The sequence below is a fragment of the Coloeus monedula genome (genome assembly GCF_965178545.1).
Source record: "Coloeus monedula genome assembly, contig: HAP1_SCAFFOLD_84, whole genome shotgun sequence".
NCBI classification, from domain to species: Eukaryota; Metazoa; Chordata; class Aves; order Passeriformes; family Corvidae; genus Coloeus; species Coloeus monedula.
The window spans coordinates 72,749-93,388 of NW_028120815.1; the positions used below are offsets into that span (position 1 = coordinate 72,749).

A 20,640-nucleotide genomic window follows, 5' to 3' on the forward strand; every position below is an offset into this window, starting at 1 on the left:
GCTGTGTGACATCACAGAGTGGGCTGTGACATCACAGGGTATTTGTGTGTCATCACAGAGAGGGCTGGGCCATCCCAGAACAGGCTGTGACATCACAGGGTGGGTTGTGACATCACAGGGTATTCGTGTGACATCACAGAGTGGGCTGGGCCATCCCAGAACAGGCTGTGACATCACAGAGTGGGTTGTGACATCCCAGGGTGGCTGTATGACATCATAGAGTCTACTGTGACATCATGGAGCAGCTCTGTGACATCACAGAGTGGTGCTGTGACATCACAGATTGGGTCCTGACATCACAGGTCTGAGGTCAGACATCATTAGCAGACTATGACATCACAGAACAATTGTGACATCACAGAGGAGGCTGTGACATCACAGGGTGCTGGTGTGACATCACAGTGCAGAGTTGTGATGTCATACATGAAATCCCTATTTGTGCTTGGTCTTTGCATATTAAGTGCTTTAATTAATTAATTTTGAGTTAAATATTTTTAGATTGAATCTTAAAATTAACCCATTAGCCCAGGTACAAAAATCCAGTTCCAGTATCAGTGTTTTCAATTGTTCAGGGTGGTTTATTGGGAGAGTTCACCCTTCCCAGTTGGAAATTCCCCAGTTAGAGATCACCAGCTTGCTCCCTTTTCAGGCTTCGGGCCACTTGTGCACTGTGGGAGTTGTCTTTCCTGTGTTTGCTGTGTACTTTTGCAGGTGTTTTGAGATGTGTTGGATGTATTTTAATACTTTTTTTAGGTGTTTTTACTTGCATTTGGTTCCAAGGCCAAAAATCCCAGTTCTAACAGCCAGCAGCTATTTTTAGCCCATAGCTGTTGCCCTGGGGGCAAGCTCCACGGCAACCTGGGTTTTGGTGGGGGCATTTTAGCCCCCTTGTCTCAACTAGTACCACCCCTCTGGCAGCAATGAGCCGTTGGTGGATGGAGATGATCCATCAAAGGGAAAGCACCAATCGCTTTGGACCAAAGGGGCGGGCTGTGGGCGGGCTGTGGGCGGGCTGTGGGTGGATGGGGCGGAGCAAAGACACTATAAAAACAGCGAGGCAGGGAGGTGGGGCCTCTTTCCTCTCTTTTTCTCTGCAGGCTGTCTGTGGTAGATGTCGGTGCTGGGCATTCAAAGCCTTACTCCTTTTAAGGAGCCTTTAGTAATTTTTTTACTTTTGGACCAGCCAAAAGCCAGTCCAGCACTGCAAGTTCTTTTTCTCTACCTGAGGTCTAGTGCTGTCTCAGCCAGAAGATCTCAAATCCCTGCGCTCCTGGGGCATACCATCTACCGAGCCATAGGATCTCAAATTTTTATATTTTTCTAATTTCTGTAATTTTTCAATTTTTCTGTTTTCAATGAATTAATCTTTTTAAGAGTTGTCTCATTTCTCACATGTGACATCACAGATAGCTCTGTGACATAACAGAGGGGTCGGGCGACATCCCAGAACAGGCTGTGACATCACAGAGTGGGTTGTGACATCACAGGGTGGCTGTATGACATCAGAGACTCTACTGTGGCATCATGGAACAGCTCCATGACATCACAAGTGGTGCTGTGACATCAGAGAGTGAGCTGTGACAGCACAGATAAGGCTATGATATCAGAGGGCAGAGGTCTGACATCATAGAGTGGACTATGACATCACTGAGTGGTTGTGACATCACAGAATGGGCTGTGACATCCCAGGGTGGCTGTGTGACATCCCAGGGTGGCTGTGTGACATCCCAGGGGGTTGGATGCCATGGCAACCCTCAGCAGTTCCAGTGCCCTTGGAAACCCCCCCAGGCCCCATTGCTGCAGTCAGGCTCCGTGGCCACTTGCCCGCAGAGCTGTGGCTGCCCTCGGCTGCCATGGCAGCCCTCAGGACAGAGCGGTGCCGGGCTGGTGCCAGCTACAATTGCAGTGACACTCGCTGATGCCCTCAGGTGCCACGGCAGCGGCCACAGGGACCCGTTCCTCACTTTGGTGCCACGGACACCAACGCTTGGCCCCGCTGCCATGGGCATTGGCACGGTCACCTGCACTCAGGGCCCGTGGCCGGGCACTGCTGCCATGGACACGGGCACGCAGCCCTGGGCCACAGGCGGCTGCCGTGGCCACCAGCCCAAGGTCCCGTGGCCAGGGCCGGGGCCATGGAAAGGAACCCGTGGAGCCGTGGTGATGCTGGGTGGCCATGGGGTGCTGCTGTGGGCTGGGCCACAGGGAATTTCCTTGCCAGCCCTTTCTCTGGGGCTGTGTTGGGCTCTGTGCTGAGCACAGCGTTGCTCACACTGAGATGGTTTTGTTCTTGCTCAGCTTGCACAGAGCCAAGGCCTTTCCTGCCCCTCGTCCGGCCACGCTGGCGAGGGGCTGGGGGTGCGGGGCAGCTTGGCAGGGGTCACAGCCAGGACAGCTGACCCCAACTGACCCCAGGCATATCCCAGACCACAGGACATCATGGCCAGTGTATAAAGTGGGGGGAACAAGGAGGAAGGGGGGACATTTGGAGTGAGGGGTTTTCTCTTCCCAGGTAACACTCAGGCAGGATGGGGCCCTGTTTTGCTGGTGGGCAGGGTCAGCACCAAAGACACAGACACCAACTGAAGGGGTTGTGTAATTTATAAAATGCAAATCTGCAAAAAGTCACAAAAGCATAAGCTCAGCAAAGCACATAATCATTAGCAAAGAATCACAGCAGGAGCAGCTCAGCAATGCCCCCAATCATCCCTGCCAAAGATTGCCTGCAGTGATTAACCAAGATGCAGCCCCAGTTCCCCTCAGACTTTACCAGCACCCAGAGCCACCCATCAGCTGGGGGAAGCTGTCCCAGCCAAGGACTGGAGAGCCACTCGTGGACACTGGGAATTCCTGCAGCTGCCTCCAGCCACAGCTGAGGCTCCAACCCCGCTGGGAGAGGGCCCAGCTTTGACAGTGCTGGAGAAACAAACTGACAGCACTTCTAGTGCGGGAACATCTGCTTTCATCCTCCTCTTGGCTTCCTCCTAAGCCTGGCCAGGGCTCAAGGAGGAGCCAAGGCAGCTGCCTTTGACCATACAGCCCCAAACAAGGCCAGATGTGGGATTTCATGTCCGGTTTCTAAATACAGAAAGGTAAATCTGTGTTTCACCAATGCCTGGTTACATAGAACATATTGTTAAAAGTACTTTGTTAATGAGTTAATGAGTGGGATACAAATATAACATTTGGTTTGAATGTTCATCAGGAGGTCAGCTGTGGCCCAGGGCCTGTTGTTCAGGCCTCACTCAGGGCCTGGTGTTCAGGCCTTGGAATTTCAATCAGTGCTTTGACCTAGACATGAACTGCAACCTTCATAACAATTCTTCTAATAATGGAGTCTTAGATTTAGGTATCAGGCATAAAGGCATCACCTCTTGTTCTCCAATTAAGTGCTGCTCAAGGTCATCACTCAGATCTATAATTCACATTCCTTTTAAAACATGCCTCATTAGTTGCTATTCTCTGTTCTTTATCAAATCCCCCTTTTTCGTGAGACTGTGTCTCTTTTTAGACAAGTCTCAGTGCTCCATTTCCCAGCACAAAGTGTCACAACAGCTCTAACATGGAATCATAACACACCAAGTGCTCACACTGCAGTGATTACAGTGACTGCCACAAATGCATTTCGCAGCAGCCTCCAGTTTGGCAGCCCCAAAGCCAATCCCAGCAAGGAGAATTTTCTTCTTCCTGCCACTCTTCCACTGCTCTTTCCATCGAGGTGATTCCTGACTGTTGGACTTCAAACCCATCACTGATACCAGTGCAGCATTCCTGTCCTAGAATAGCCCAGGCTCCTCCTTGGCCAGCAGGCAGATAATCCAAGGCCATGCGGGTCTGCAGAGCCCCCGTTCGTGTTTGTTGGAGCTCACAGGATGTGCTGTTGGATATTTTAACAGTATCATTTGCTGCTTCTTCTAATAATCAATTCAGCTCGTTAATGTGAACTCCACAGGATGAGGCAGCGCATGTGGGGCACAGGGTGAACCAGAATCTTTGGCTTTCTGAAATCCAAGGCACTCTTTGGGTGGAGAATGGTCTCTTAACATGAAACTCTTCCTTGCAGTTGTTGCTGAAGCACCCTAAAGGGAGGCATCACTCTTTTTCCTCAGTCTCATTGGGGTTAGGAACAATAATTCCATTGTCCATGGAGCTGGCACCTTTTTAATTCCAGAATAATGCCCCCAAGGTCCTTTGCTGTTCAGCTTTACCGCCGTGTCTGGGGGTAACAAGGCTTGGTGGGGTCCTTTCCCCTTCGGCTGGAGAGGTGCCGGGTCCCAGTCCCTGAGGGGCACCCAGGCTCCTGGCTGGAATCCGTGTGGAAGTCACTCAGAGTCACATCAGCCTTCACATGGAGCCCCGTGGATCAGAGCATTTTCCAGAGGGGCCGTGGGGGCAAACAGGGAGATTGGGTCTGGCAGGATCTGTGAAACAATATCCTGTAACATCTCCTTGTTCTCACACAGAACACTTGGCTGCAGGGACACATTCCCATCGTTCCTGCCCGGGTTCCAGGGTTCAAACAGTGCTGTCTTTCCCCGGAGCTGTTCCTTCAGCTGCCTCGGGAGGGCCATTGGGCCTCTGGACCCACACTCGGGCTCCATTATTAGGACTGCTGGATCCAAACCCTTTCTCTCCACCAACAGTGGTCATTTGAGGTGGATCTCCTTTTTTCACAATTGTTTATAAACCTGCAGTATCAGTAATTGTGCTGGCCTGTCATGGAGTTAAATAATCCAATCTTGTTCACTATTGTTTACCAGAATTCCTTTGATTTCTCCTTGATAATCTGCATCAATTCCTCCTCCCATGACATGAACACTTGTCAAGGCCAAGCTCCAGCAAGCAGTTATCAAACCAAAGTGTCCCGGAGGAATCTGAATTCCTATTCCTGCATTGATAACTCTCCCTTGCTCCTGATTTATCCCAATTAATCCTAATGCAGGAAGGCCCAGCCCTGCAGCCTCTGGGGTGGCCCTGTCAGGGCCCATCGCACCCAGAACGATTTCCCAGGAAGTCCAAGTCTCCCTGTCCATGGGTGGATTTGCAGACTGGGTGCAGCCGGGCACACCCAGGGGTTTCCATTTCCCCAGCGGGCCCATTGTTAAGGCTATGGAGCACATCTGGGAGATGGGTTCTCCATCAGGACGGGTTCCCATCTCCGCATTTTTTCAGCTGCTCTTTTAACAACCCCTTCATCTGCTCAACCAATCCTGCAGCTTGTGCATAGCCTGGGATATGAAAAACCCAGCAGTCTTCATCACTCTCTTTTTCACAGGAACAGACAAAGCATTCCAGATCACAGTATCAGCAAACCCTATAAAAACAGCCAATTCCATCCCTTCCTCCTTTATTCATTGTATGCAATCTCACAGAGTTTACCAGTAACCTTTGGGTCCTGGCCAACCATTTTCTGGAGGGTATTTAGTGTTACATCTAATTATATAGTAGTATTATATAATAATAATAGTGTTACATCTAAAGAATTCGTATTGTCAGCACTATTTCACATTATTATTTATATACAATATAAATATTCTTTTATATATATATCAACTAGGATATTATTATTAGTTCACTTGCACAAAGACATTTGAGCTCAAGATTAAAAACTTCTTCTATTGCTCCATGTGGGAGCATTCCAACAACAATTGTTCCTTCTGTTGGTGCTGCTTCCAATACGCTGTTAACAAAATCCATCCTCCTCTTCCCAAACCCACAAGCTCTTTTCCTTTTTCCATATCCAATTTTGGGATGCATTTTAAGACATCCAGCGCTTCAGCTCCTTTTAACCAACTGCCCCACTGCTCGCACGGTGCTCCGACCGCAGCCCACTCCAGAGCCAGCGAACTCCAGGGAAGCTCTTCCCATCTGGGATTTCGGACAGGACTGATTCCTTACATTTACATTTAAAAAGTGACATTTTGGTGCGATCCAGCCAGACTACGCCAGTTTTGTTGTACCAGTGGGCAGGGCCAGCACCAAAGACACAGACACCAACTGAAGGAACTGTGTCATTTGCTACAGCTCAAAGCAGCAAAGAATCACAGCAGGAGCAGCTCAGCAATGCCCCCAATCATCCCTGCCAAAGATTGCCTGCAGTGATTAACCAAGATGCAGCCTCAGTTCCCCTCAGACTTTAGCATCACCCAGAGCCACCCATCAGCTGGGGGAAGCTGTCCCAGCCAAGGACTGGAGAGCCACTCGCGGACACTGGGAATTCCTGCAGCTGCCTCCAGCCACAGCTGAGGCTCCAACCCCGCTGGGAGAGGGCCCAGCTTTGACAGTGCTGGAGAAACAAACTGACAGCACTTCCAGTGCGGGAACATCTGCTTTCATCCTCCTCTTGGCTTCCTCCTAAGCCTGGCCAGGGCTCAAGGAGGAGCCAAGGCAGCTGACTTTGACCATACAGCCCCAAACAAGGCCAGATGTGGGATTTCATGGCCTTGTCTGGTGTCTAAACACAGAAAGGTCAATACATGTTTCACTAATGAGAGGATACATCAATCACAACGCTAATGATCATGCATATCTCGGTAATGAGCAGATACAAAGATAACCTTTGGTTGGAAGGTTCATCCAGAGGTCACCTTTGGCTCAGGGCCTCTTGTCGAGGCCTTGGCACTTCAGGGATGTGGTTTAGTGCTGGGCTTGACAGTGCTGGGTTAATGGTTGGACTCGATGAGCTCAGAGGTCTTTTCCAACAGGAAGGATTCTGTCATTCCAGGATTCTGTCTGCTGCATTCAGCCAGGTCCATGGCACCAGCATTACTTTGGTCAAAAGTCTCCTCTGGCTCAGCTCTTGTGGCCTAAGGCTTCAGCTCCTTCAGCTCCTGGTGCTGAGCTGCTCATGCTGAACGAGATGACTTGGAGAGAAGAATACAGTTCATCCAATTCCTTCTGGCACACGGAGAGGGGAGGCTGTGAAAACAGGAGCATTGTTTGCTGTGGCCTCCTCTGTGCCCTTCACGCCTTTCAGCGCTTTGAAACAGCCAAGAGCTTTCTCCAAGAGTGCAATGGAGCAGCTGTTCCTGCTCCCAGCTCTCGCCCTTCCCAGTCTCTGCCCTTGGCTGCTTTTGTCCCTCTTGCTGTGCCCTCTGTGCCCCCGGGGCTCGGTGGCTGCTGCCCAGGGCTATGGCACTGGCACAGATCCAGTGCTCGAGACCCTCCTTTCTCTGCCCTCGGAGCTGCCTGCTCACAGCAGCCTTTTCCACCTGGAAGCTCCACATGGACAGGGAGTGCCCACCTCTGCTCCTTGCACACCCTCCAGGAGCCCAGGGCTGCCATCTGCAGTCCCTGCTGGCACTGAGGGCTCCCAGGTGCCCCAGGCTGCTGTGACACCGCTGCCAATGGGAGGGAACAGCAGCAGGGGCTGTGCTGAAAGTCAGCTCCATTTGCTGCTGCTGCTGCTGCTGTGGGGGTCATTTGTCCAGCCCTGCCCCAGAGCCAGGGATCAGATCCAGGCCCTGCTGCTGCTCCCTCGGGATCAGCCACAGTTTGGGTGTTGCTGTCAGTGCCAGCAGGAGCGGGCGCTGGAGCAGCGGGTGCTGACAGTGCCCCGAGCCCCGGGGCCCGAGGGGTGCCTGGGCTGCGGGGCTGGCAGGGAGCTGCCCCTTGTTCTCCCTGTGCCTCACGCAGAGCTGGGCCGCTCACAAGTGGGGCAGCACAGCAAACAGGGAGCCTGCGAGTCTCTGCCAGCCCTGTCTGCTCAGAGATTGGGCCTTGGAGCTGCAGGGGGACAAAGGCAGCTGCTTCTGCTCCCTCTGCATGTCCCCATGTTCAGCAGTGCTGCTCCATCATTTAGGATATGTTTTCTGTTTAAATAATTAGAAAAACAAAAAAGAAAAAACCCAGAAAATATTATGAAACATAAAACCAAAACCCAAATGTGGAGTGAAAAGTCTTTTGTAACTCTAGATTAAGAGGTAACTGATCTTTTCAAAAAGACAACTCAGGTATTTGTAAATATGCTGAGGGCATTGATCCATCTTACTGACCTCAGCAGTCCTTTGTTAAAGATTTTGGGCTTTGTTTCCAACACTGTTATTTTAAATTGTGGTTGAAGCAATAGGAAATTGCTTGTGCCCTGCCAGCTCCGAGCAGGAGTGGCAATCTAAACTCTGTCCCACCCCAACTCATGGAGAAGATGCCCTTCCTTCTCACCCTGCAATGAGCTGCACATTCCCTTGGAAATTGTCAGGGGGTTCTTAAAGACACCAAGTCCCACTCAGGGCTTTTTGCTCTGCTTTGGTCGTGGAGAAGGGCGATTCTTCATCCATCAGCTCCAGACTGCACTGCCTCAGGAACACGGCCCACTCGCCAGGTTGGGCCCACTCGTGGCACTTCCAGAGGAGGAAGAAAGTGCAATGGCACAATTCCAGCCCAAAAAGAAGGAAGAGTGGGACAGACAGAACACCCTGTGCAGATCCAGGCGTTCAGCTGGGACTGTGCAGAGTTTGGGTTCTTGCCAGTGGGATGTGTGTCCCTGCCTGCAATCTCTTGGCCTGCACCAGAGTCTCACTCACCTGCAAAAGCAGAAAGCTCCGTCGCTGTGCTCGCAAGGGGCTCGTCTGATGCAAAGCTGTCAGAGCCCTGTGAGGGGAGAGCGGGCCCAGCCGTGCCCGGGGCTGAGCCCCAGCAGAGCCCTGGCAGAGCCCGGAGCAGCCTCAGCATCGGCAGAGCCCGGCTGTGAGGAGAGAAAGCAGAACCCGCCCGTCAGCTGAAGCCTCCTGTCCCCTTGTCCCAGCCGCCCGCAGTGCCCAGGCCGTGCTGGCCGTGCTCAGAGCTGGGCCCAAAGCTGCCCAGCATTGCTGCCTTTGGGAGCAGAGCAGCAGGGCAGGACATGTGCCCAGCCTGCAGCCAGCCATGGCACAGCCACCTCCTCAGCAGCTGCCCAGAGCCCAAAAGCAGCTTGGCAGCCACTGAAGAATTCCCTGCAGCCGCCCCAGCAAAGGGGGAACCTTTGGTGCCCGGCCAGGCCGTGCCATGCCCAGCTCTGGCAGCATCCCCCTGGCTCTGGACTCACCTGCACACTGGCCGTGGAGCGTGTCTTTGGAGAAGGTGCCACAATCAAAGGCCATCATCTTCAGCTGCCGCTGGCCAGCTCCAGGAAGAGGTTGTCGGCCTTGAGCTCGGCCTTGGTGGCTCCAGCAGCAGCAGCCCCACCTGCTACAGCTTCTCCAGGGGCTCCTTCTCCTTCCCTGGGGCCACACCAGGCTCTCAGCGTTCTGCCCAGGGCCCCAGCAGACAATCAATGAACCAGACAAGCAAAACCAGAGGGGATGGTGGCCACCAGGGCTTGCCAGAGCAGGCCTCCAGCTCAGCTGCAGCCCAAGAGCTGCGTGTTCCCTTCTGATGCTCCCTGCTCACAGCTACAGGCAGGACAAAAGAGTCTGCTTTGCTTTGCCACTGATTGCCAAGAGATGGGTGGGGCTGTTCCCTGCCAGGCCCCTGGATCACACTGTGCCTGTGGCTCTCTGCCATCCTCTAGGGCACATGAACACCCTGCAGCCAAGGGTCACGGAAGAGCTCTTCCAAGGACGGCCTGGCCAAGGGCTGCATGGACAAGCACCTCTTCAGAACATCCTGGCACTCTGGGCACAGAAAGCAGAAACCACCAGTCAGCTGCAGAAGGATCCCGCCCGCTTTGCCCCCCGTTCCCGTGCCCAGGCCATGCTGGCTGTGCCCAGAGCTGTGCCTAAACTTGCCCATGCATTCTGTGCTTTGGAGGGCAGCAGGAGAGCAGGACATGTGCCACCTGCTCAGAGCTGCCACAGCGGGATGCTCCTGAGCCCGCTGCTGCCTCCCAGCACTGCTATTCCCCCCGTGCCGCAGAGATGAGGTAGCCACCTGGAGAGAGCCGTTGTGGGAACAGGATCTGCCCCCAGATGATCTCCTGGCCCCTCCTGAACGGGTGCTTCCCCACCACCAGGTGGTACAGCAGGAGGCCCAGGGACCAGATCGTCGCTGCCTCGCCGTGGTAGCGTTGGTGGTGGATCCACTCGGGTGGGCTGTACAACAGGGTTCCTGTGGAACACAGACCGAGTCCATCAGGGGATGCTGCTGCTCCCAGAGCCTCGCCCCAGCATCCCTGGGCACGCAGGGGCTGCACCAGTGGCACATGGGGTGACCCGCTGCCCTCCTGCCAGCACCTGTGACTTGTGTACAAACTTGGGGTTGGAAAAGAGGCCGCTGGTGTTGGAAAAGGGCAGTGGAAGCCCTGGGGAGGCCCAACCATGACATGCAAATGAAAAACCCACCCAGTGGTGGCGAAACCCCACTCTCCTCCCTGCCTCCAGCGCCCCAAGAAACATCAAGAAGCCAAGGCAAACCAGGGCAGCAGAATAGTCCAGGCCCTTCCTCGCCTGCACACCAAACCGGCCGGTGCACGGGGTCTGAGCCCCCTCTCTGCTACCCCCACGGGAGATTTTGTTGGGCTGGCTGCCCCCGCTCCAGCCCCAGCCCAGGGCAGAGTGGGTGCTGAAGGCTGGCAGCAGGGCTGGGAACTGCCCCCTCCCAGCCCCACCCCAAAGCAACTTGGCTTAAGAATTAATCCCATCCCGGCAACAATGAGGGGAAGCCGCGGTGCCACACCCAGGCTGGGCCATGAGATGCCCAGGAGCATCCCCTGGGAGGGCTCACCTGCAAACTGAGTGTAGGCTGTGTCCTGGAGGAAGGCGCCGCAGCCAAAGTCGATCAGTTTCAGCTGCCCGGTGGCCAGGTCGAGCACGATGTTCTCGGGCTTGATGTCCCGGTGCAGGACCCCGCAGCTGGTGCAGTGCCGCACGGCCTCCAGCACCTGGCCGAACAGCCCCCGCGCCTCCTCCTCGGGCAGGAACCTCCGCTCCGCCAGCAAACCCGACAGGTCCTGACACCGCTCCGGACGCTCCAGCACCAGCAAGAAGCTGCTGGGCAGCTCAACCCACTCCAGGAGCCGGATGACACCACGGAACCCAGTGGACACCTTGTCCAGCAGCACGATCTCCAGGGGCGCACGGGCGCCGTCGGGCTGCGGGAGGAGCACGGTGCCGTCAGCGGGGCTGAGGCCGTGCCAGGGCTCTGGGACCCCTCACCCAGCCCGGGACGCTCTGCGCCCCCCGCTCAGCCCCCGCCCGCTCTCCCTCCGGGGCTCCCGGCGGCTCCCACCCCGCCGGGCCCCGGCTCCTCGCCGCCCGGCACGCCCCGGCTCTGCCGCTGGCCCCGCTCACTCACCAGCTCGCCCCAGTGCCGGACGCGGTCCCGCGGCACGCATTTGATGGCCACCTGCGAGCAAGGGGCAGCAGCGGGCTGAGCTCACCGCCCGCCCCGCCGCACCCCGGCCTTCTCCTCCTCCGCCCTCCTCCTGCACCCTCCTTCTCCTCCTCCTCCGCCCTCCTCCTCCTGCACCCTCCTCCTCCTCCTCCTGCACCCTCCTCCTCCTCCTGCACCCTCCTCCTCCTCCTGCACCCTCCTCCTCCTCCGCCGGCCCCGCCACTCACCGGGGCGCCGTCCGCGAGCCGCGTGCCCGAGAAGACGCTGCCGAAGCCGCCGCTGCCCAGCAGCGAACCCACCCGGTACCGCTCCTGCAGGGCCTCCTGCGCCTTCCCTGCGGGCGACACGCGGCCGTCAGCGCTCGGCCCGGGGCCAGACACGGCTCCCGACCGCCCCCCGACCGCCCCGGCCCGGGCATCCCCATCCGAACGGAACACCGGCGGCTCGGGGCCGGCGGCCGCGCTGCCGAGCGGCGGAGCTCGGGCCGGGGAAGCCGCAGCGGAGGCGGCGGGAGCGGCCGCGCCCCGTGTGTCCTCCGCGGGCCCCGGGAGGAGCCGGGGCCGGCGCCGAGGGCGGAGCCGAGGGCGGAGCCGGACTCCGCGTCGGGGCCGGGGCCGGGGCCGGGCTCGGGACAGGCGGAGCCAAAGGGTGGCGATGCCGCCCCAGCCCCGGGCACCGATGCCCGCCCGGCAGCGCCACAGCCACAGCGAGAGCCGGGCGGAGGCGAGACCGCGGCGGGACGCCCGGGGCCGGGGAGGGGGCGGCCCCGCCCGGGGCCTGGGGCGGGCCTGGGCCATGGCCCGGCCCGGCAGGGGGAGGGGGAGAGACCGGGAGAGGAGGGGGACACCGGGAAAGGGACACCGAGAGAGGAGGGGGACACCGGGAATGGGAGGCGCGGGGAAGGTGCGGAACAGAGGGAGAGGAGGAGCAAGAGCAAGAAACGGAGAGAGTCTGTAGAGTCGCTTGTGATCGCTGCTGCCGCTGCTGCCGCTGCTGCCGCTGCTGCCGCTGCAACTGAAGCGCCGGGGCCGTTTGTCCGAGTGTCCGCGTGTCCGAGTGTCCGAGTGTCCGAGTGTCCGCGTGTCCGTTCCCCGCTCGCCCCACGCTCCCCACGGCCGAGCCCCGCTCGCCCCGGGGGCAGCCCCTGAGTCTGTGCAAACACGGGAACTTTGCCGTGTCCAGCCCGGATCCAGAGTCCTGGCTCCTGCACGGTGGCAGAGGAATCCCCTCGGCTGCTGCTGTGCCTTGTCCCTGCTGAGGGTCAGACACTGCCGGGCCACATTCCCTGCCTGTAGAATTCGTGCCCCACCCAAGCTCTGCACTTTTGTCTCCAGCATTGCTTTCCAATAAAAACAGGGGAAGGCAAACTGTGTGCAGCTCACGGTACTTCAGAGTGTCTAAAACTTGCTAAGGCACAGATCTTAGAGGTGAGATCCATTTGGAATGCATGGGATGGAGAAGCAGTGCAACATGAAAAAGGGGAGCACAGAAATAGAGAGGAAAACACCTCGGATTGTTTCTTTCCGTTTTCATTTCACTTCTGGAAAGCTGTTTCAGTTTTCTGGGAATCTTCTCTGCAGTCCTGTCTGCTCTTTTCAAGAATCTTTCTGGGAGAATGAGGTGCAGCTCCTGTCACAAGATGTGCCACCAACTGCAGCTTCTCTTGGCTTCCCACACTGTGAGTGCAGCACGAGTGCTGCAGCAAAGCAGGACAAATGTTGGGAGAAGTTTACAAATTGTCCTTTCTTTTCCCTGTGGGCTGGGCAGTTGTGCCATTGGTGAGGTTTTCATTGTGGCTGTTCTAACCTAAGAAATCAGGAGGTGGAACCAGGAATTGTTAGGCACTGCAACCCTGGCTGAACTCAGAGAAAGAATCCCCAGAGCCTGCAGCCAGAAATGGAGAGCTGTGTGATAATCATTCCCACATCTCCGTGGACATCTGGAAAGTGATCTAGAACATGAAAATGGGCTGACAGAGGTACTTTGTTTCTGTGTTCAGTTTAGATCAGTCTACATCTCTTGCACTGCTATAAATCAAGAGCACAATCAGTTCATGCAAGCTGGACCTCTCAGACACTGAAATAATCTGAAAAGGAGAAATGCAGGGAATGATTTTGTGAACTTTGTCTTGAAGAAGGGTGATTTTTTTCTAATAATTTCTAATCCATTTCCTTTTATCCTTCCTAACAAGGCCATTTGCATCCCAGATCAAATGAGAACCCTGAGCTTGTGGAAGTGCCTGAAAGATGCCCTGTTCTTCTGCAGGGACACTCAGGCTGTAACAGGAGCCGAGCCCTTTCTTGGGAAGCCTCCTCCCAGCTGGAATTTGTGCCGTGCTGGGAGAGCAGGAGGGGGAGAGCGATGGGATGGGCGCTGTGTGGGAGGAGCAGGAGGTTTGGGCCGCAGGACGTTCCCTCTGCGCCGCTGCCCCGCAATTGGCGGCCGTGCCCAGGGCTCCAGGCTTCTGAGCATTTCAATCTCTGCTAATCATGATGCCTGTGACAAAAATACTGAGTTCACTGTCACGAAAGCACCGTGGGTAGCGCTGATCGAAAGAGGCAATTGCGGTTTTCTGATAAAATTCAGGTGGCAACCAGAAGAGGGGCAAGAGCAGCCGCGATCTCCAGTTCCCAAGGCAAAGGCAACAACAGCCCCGTGCTGTCAGCTCAGGGGGAGTAAAACCGTGCTGAGAGCAGCGCTGGAAGCCGATCCTTCCTTTTTTCTCTGAAGGCTGGCTCAGGGCAGCACAGCCGGGCCCTGAGGAATCGGGGCTGTTTGGGGGTGATGGTTGCTCTGCTCCAGAACTCCCCTGGAAAAAGCCCTTGGGAAGCCGAGGCGGGAGCGGGCGGGAAGGGCCGGCGCTGCTGCTGCTCGTGCCCGGCAGCCCCGGCCGGGCCGGGCCGGCGCCCGCTGCGCTGCGGCTCCTGCTGCTGCCAGAGCCGGGCGGGACTCGGGGACAGGGAACGGGCCCGGGGGACAGCAAAGGCTCGGGGGCTGCAGGGATGTTCGCGCTCGGGCCAGCGCCGGCACAGAGCTTCGGCCTCGGCATTAACCCCGAGGGAAACGCTGGGGAAAGGCTCCGGTTCAGCCTTTCTGTGCTCGTTGCTGTGAAGTGCCCGAAATAAAAGGAGAACAAGCAGGGCCTGACCCCTTCTCCTTGGGAGGAGCCCCGTGCCTGGGGCTGTGAGGGGCTGAGAGGGGCCGTGAGGAGCGTCAGCCCTGGCAGGAGGATGTCCTGCCATGTCCCTCCCTTCCTCCTTCCTTTTCTCTTGTTGCCTTTTTTTTTTTCTTTTCTCTTTCTCTCTCTTTTTCTCTTGTTGGAGAGGATGAAAGTTTGGTAAGAAAGTTTCACAGGTATGTAGGCTTGGCAGAAGGATCTCCGAATGTAGAAATGAAAGCAAGTTTTGATATAGAGTAAAAGATGTTTTGCTGAACCAGTGATCACTGAATAGCTGAGAAGGCAAAGGTTGGAGATGAGTTGGAAGGAGATTTTTAGAAATAGGACAAAGGCATGTGACTACGAACAAAGATGTGTTTTTCACCAAGTAAATGAGTCTCAAGAAGAGCATAAGTAAATAGAAAACAGGTTTTTACCAAAAAGAAAGATATGGCAGGCAAACAAGAAATGTTGATGTAGCAAGAAGAAGAGAGGTCTGAGAATTTTCCACTGTAAGCTTAAATTGTAACTTACTCTTGTGACTGGATAATAATGACTATAATATGGTGATGGTAGTAGCTATGATAGGCTATAGGCAAATGTAAAGGTATTGTGTGTGGTGCTTATGGGTTGTTATGTATTAAGATACTCAGCAAAGAAAAGTATCTGATGCTTTGTAACTTGAACAGCAAGCGGCTTCAGGTATGCCTACAGCTGGAGCTGGCAGCTGTAGGGCTGGCTCTGGATACCCACTCCCTGAGCTGCTGTAACTTCACCTAGGCAATAAACAGCTTTCAAGAGAGCCGCCTGAAGTCCAGACATCCTTTGTGAACCCTTCTCCTATAGGACAGATTTATTGTAGCACTGTGATTAAGCCTGCAAGCTGTAGCTAAAATTAGCCTTTAGGTTTAGAGGTATATACACTGAGTGCTTCCGAATAAAATCCTAGATTAACCCGCATTTTTGTTGGTGGTGTCCCTGATCTCTTCATGTGTCACAACGAGCAGCCAGCCTGAACAGGTCAGCTGGAGGACAGAATGACAAAGATGAAGATAATGAAGAAGTGAAGAGACTCCCTACACAGAATTACCTGAAAAGGACAGCCCTGCTCCATGAAAGAGTAGCGCTGTGAAGCAAGATATCGACTTCAGAGACGTGACATGTAGGACAGGCTGTTGGGGGGATATGAAAAATTTCTGGATGTTGAAGTGTATATAAACTGTTCTGGTTTGGCCAAATTTAGAAATATATCCTCTGAGAGAAGGCACAACCACTCCTCCCCCACCAGGTTCGGGAAAAAAATAAATTTTCCTCGAAGAAAAGTGAAGAAGATAAAACTATTTATTTAACAAACACACAGGAAAGGAAAATAATGTTAACGGGTAAAATCTTTCGCTGTAGAGGAAAAACCTGGGAAAGTGTTCGAGTCCTCCCTTTGGTCTCCTCGGAGCTGGGGCTTGGGCCGGGGCCAGGCCCTCTGTGCCTGGTGGAAAGTCCTCCTGATGTGCTCTGATGTTAAAGCAATCAAGCAGTCCAGTAGAAAAGGGAGAAAATCCAAAATTCCAGGGAAGGAAAAATTCAACTCTCAGTCTCTCTCCGGAGAACAAAGCAGCTGAACCACTGGCCAAAAAAAACTGTCCTGGGAGCAGCAAGCCGGGTGCTTCCTCCCTCCCCTGCCACAGTGGGGAAAACCAATTGCTGTCTGTGTGTGACCTTGAACAAGCAAAAACTGCTTTGAGAAAGTTTTGCTCAGTTTTTCCTTCCCCCTCTCAGGCTCAGTTTAGAGGCACAGAAAAGCACAAAAATTAATTTCTGGGCATAGGCAGCGATATGGGATACACATCATAAGGTCACCCCAAGACATTCCACCCCTTATCCCATATCATTGGCTCAATGCCCAAACTAAGATATTCTAACTCTACACACACACATCAATACATATACATATACATATATATATACAGCTATGTACGAACAGTGACAGTGGCCCTCAGCAAGCAGGGGTACCCAGGCATTCCACATTACAGATGGTTTTCACCCAACAATCAGATCTCCCTGTGGTACACAACGTGTTCTTCCATCTTTCTGCATTACCCACCATGTGCAACCAGGTCCCTGAGCAAAGACAACCCCACGGATGGGTTGGTCTGTACTCGAGGCAGAATTTATCCACACAGTCTTTCCTAACAGACCTCTGACATGCACTACTGGGGCCTTATCTCCATCTGCTGTATGCAGGGATTCAGACTGGGCTGGACCAGCTCTATTGGTGGAACCTCAGGTGTTAACTAACCAGGTGGCCTTTGCCAGATTCTGTTCCCAGTTTTTGAAAGTTCCTCCACCCAGTGCCTTCAAGGTGGTTTTCAACAATCCATGGCACCGTTCCACTTTGCCTGCAGCTGGTGCATGGTAAGGGATGTGGTACACCCACTCAGTGCCATGTTCTCTAGCCCAGGTGTTTATAAGGCTGTCTTAAAATGAGTCCCATTGTCAGACTCGATTCTCTCAGGGGTGCCATGCCTCCAAAGGACTTGCTTTTCCAGGCCCAGGATGGTGTTCTGGGCAGTAGCGTGAGGCACAGGGTAGGTCTCCAGCCATCCTGTGGTGCCTTCTACCATTGTGAGCACACAGCGCTTGCCTTGGCGGGTTTGAGGCAGTGTGATGTAATCAATCTGCCAGGCCTCCCCATACTTGTATTTGGACCATCGCCCACCGTACCACAGAGGCTTCACCCGCTTGGCCTGCTTGATCGCAGCGCATGTCTCACAGTCATGGATCACCTGGGAGATACTGTCCATGGTCAGATCCACCCCTCGGTCTCGTGCCCACTTATAGGTGGCATCTCTGCCCTGATGGCCTGAGGCATCATGGGCCCATCGAGCTAGGAACAACTCTCCCTTGTGTTTCCAGTCCAAGTCTACCTGTGACACTTCTATCTTTGCAGCCTGATCTACCTGCTTGTTGTTTTGGTGTTCTTCATTAGCCCTCCTCTTGGGGACATGGGCATCTACATGGCAGACTTTCACAACCAGCTTTCTGACTCGGGCAGCGATGTTTTTCCACTCTTCAGCAGCCCAGATTGGTTTTCCCCTATGCTGCCAATTAGCTTTTTCCCACTTTTCTAACCATCCCCACAGAGCATTGGCTACCATCCATGAATCAGTGTAGAGGTAGAGCTTTGGCCACTTCTCTCTTTCAGCAATGTCCAGGGCTAGTTGAACAGCTTTGAGTTCAGCGAGTTGGCTTGATCCACCTTCTCCTTCAGTAGCTTCTGCAACCCATCGTGTGGGACTCCATATGGCTGCTTTCCACTTTCGTTTCATCCCTACGATGCGACAAGAGCCGTCGGTGAAAAGAGCGTAGCGTGTGTCTTCTGATGGCAGTTGGTTGTACGGTGGAGCTTCTTCAGCATGTATCACTTGTTCTTCTTCATCAGTGAGACCAAAGTTTTCACCTTCAGGCCAGTTTGTAATTATTTCCAAAATCCCAGGGCGATTCAGTTTTCCGATACGGGCACGCTGTGTGATGAGAGCGATCCATTTGCTCCATGTGGCATTGGTGGCGTGGTGGGTAGAGGGAACCTCTGCTTTGAACATCCACCCCAGCACTGGTAGTCGGGGTGCCAGGAGGAGTTGTGCCTCAGTGCCAATTACCTCTGAGACGGCTTGGATTCCTTCATAGGCTGCCAAGATTTCCTTCTCTGTTGGGGTGTAGTTGGCTTCAGACCCTCTGTAGCTTCAGCTCCAAAATCCCAGTGGTCGACCTCGAGTCTCACCAGACATCTTCTGCCAAAGGCTCCAGGACAGGCCATGGCTCCCGGCTGCAGAGTAGAGCACGTTCTTCACTTCGGGTCCTGTCCTAACTGGGCCAAGGGCTACGGCGTGAGCGATTTCCTGCTTGATTTGGGCTAAGGCTTGTTGCTGTTCAGGGCCCCAATGGAAATCGTTCTTCTTGTGGGTAACCAGGTAGAGAGGACTCACGATCTGGCTGTACTCAGGAATATGCATCCTCCAAAAGCCTATGGTGCCTAGGAAAGCTTGTGTTTCCTTCTTGTTGGTTGGTGGAGACATTGCTGTGATCTTATTGATGACCTCAGTGGGAATCTGACACCGTCCATCTTGCCATTTCACTCCCAGGAACTGGATCTCTCGGGCAGGTCCCTTGACTTTGCTCTTCTTGATGGCGAAACCAGCTTCCAGGAGAATCCGGATAACTTTCTCTCCTTTCTCAAACACTTCTGTTGCCGTGTTCCCCCACACAATGATGTCATCAATGTACTGCAAATGTTCTGGAGCCTCACCCTTTTCTAGTGCAGTCTGGATCAGTCCATGACAGATGGTGGGACTGTGCTTCCACCCCTGGGGCAGTCGGTTCCAGGTGTACTGCACGCCCCTCCAGGTGAAAGCAAACTGGGGCCTGCACTCTGCTGCCAGAGGGATGGAGAAAAATGCATTGGCAATGTCAATAGTGGCGTAGCACTTCGCTGCTTTGGACTCCAGCTCGTACTGGAGCTCCAACATGTCTGGCACGGCAGCGCTCAGCGGTGGAGTCACTTCATTCAGGGCACGATAGTCCACAGTCAATCTCCATTCTCCTTCAGATTTGCGCACTGGCCAGATGGGGCTGTTGAAGGGTGAGTGGGTCTTGCTGACCACCCCTTGGCTCTCCAGCTCACGGATCATCTTGTGGATGGGAATCACAGCATCTCGAGTTGTCCGGTACTGTCGGCGATGCACTGTCGAGGTGGCAATTGGTCCTCTTTGTTCTTCCACCTTCAGAAGGCCGACTGCAGACGGGTTCTCTGATAGCCCAGGCAAAGTGTTCAATTGCTTAATGCCCTCTGTCCCCACGGCAGCTATTCCAAAAGCCCACCTGAATCCCTTTGGGTCTCTAAAATACCCTTTCCGGAGGAAGTCTATGACCAAAATGCACGGGGCCTCTGGGCCAGTCACAATGAGATGTCTCTTCCACTCATTTCCAGTCAGGCTCACCTCAGCTTCCACCAAGGTCAAATTTTGTGATCCACCTATTACACCAGAAATAGAAACAGATTCTACCCCCACATGCTGCGATGGGATTATTGTACACTGTGCACCAGTGTCAACCAAGGCATCATACTTTTGTGGTTCTGATGTACCAGGCCAACGAATCCACACAGTCCAAAAAACACGGTTTTCCCTGACCTCTATCTGGTTAGAGGCAGGGCCCCTCTATGCCTGGTTATCCTTCTTTCCCTGGGCCTGTATCTTAGAGGTTCCTTCATGGGAATTGGACATGCCATCGTCTTTTCCATCATTTCCGGCAGTTTGGCTACAGGCAACTGGAGCTACTTCCTTTTTGGTAGATCCTCCTTTCTGAGACTTGCGCTCCTTCAATTCACTCACTCGTGCTGCCAGAGCAGAAGTGGGTTGTCCACCCCACTTCCTCATGTTTTCCCCACTGTCACACAGGAAATTCCACAGCTCACTTCGTGGGATGTACCTTCTCTCTGGGGAACGTCCGCAGAGAAGGCACTCTTTAATCTCCTGGTGATTCCTTTCCATCTTATCTTCCATTTTCTGCATATGTGTTTCCACAGCTGTGATTCTTGCATGTGTTGGGCCATGCACAGAGTCTGCATATGCTTGGAGCTTCACTGCCATATCCTGCACGGTCTCATTTGCACCGCAGTCCGGTTTCATTATTGCTAAAGCAGAAGCGTATTCTGGTGGCCCAAGCTGTATGAGTTTTCGCCACATGTATGGAATAACTCTGGCCCGGTCTGGACTTCTCAATCCTGGGTCATTTGTGAAGACAACCTCTACCACCCCTAGTTCTCTCAGGCGCTGGATCCCTTGTTCTATGGTCTTCCACTGGGTTTGCTGCATGTAGAGATCATCTCCGCACATATATCTTTCAGTTACGCCTGTCCAAAGACTGGTAGAGTCAGCCCCCCTTTTCATCACTTGGTCGATCACTGGATCATGTGACAGGGATCCCAAATGCCTCACTTCAGCACCGTCCAGCATCACATCATCACCTGCAGCATCCCAAATACGGACCATCCAACTGATTATGGATTCATCGGACCGTTGGGTGTAATCCTTTCTTAGGCTGTGAAGGTCCTTTATGGACATGGACTCAGTAATGGTTTCTGTGCCTGAGTCCATTGGTGGTTTTGAGGTTCCTTCCCCTGCATCTTTTGAGGTCCCTTCCCCTGCATCATCATCATCTTTCACTGGGCGATCAGTTTTGGT

General features: G+C 54.1%; 1 pseudogene across 1 annotated transcript in view; it reads right to left on the reverse strand.

Annotated features, from left to right (window-relative positions):
* LOC309585626 (olfactory receptor 14J1-like) overlaps positions 1 to 20,640 on the reverse strand; it is a 55,070-nt pseudogene that overhangs the window by 17,759 nt on the left and 16,671 nt on the right. The window contains exons 2-5 of the transcript in view: positions 11,685 to 11,872; positions 11,475 to 11,526; positions 11,143 to 11,259; positions 8,225 to 8,339 (exon numbers count right to left, since the gene is read on the reverse strand). The product of the transcript in view is annotated as an olfactory receptor 14J1-like (transcript). The remainder of the gene's footprint in view (positions 1 to 8,224; positions 8,340 to 11,142; positions 11,260 to 11,474; positions 11,527 to 11,684; positions 11,873 to 20,640) is intronic.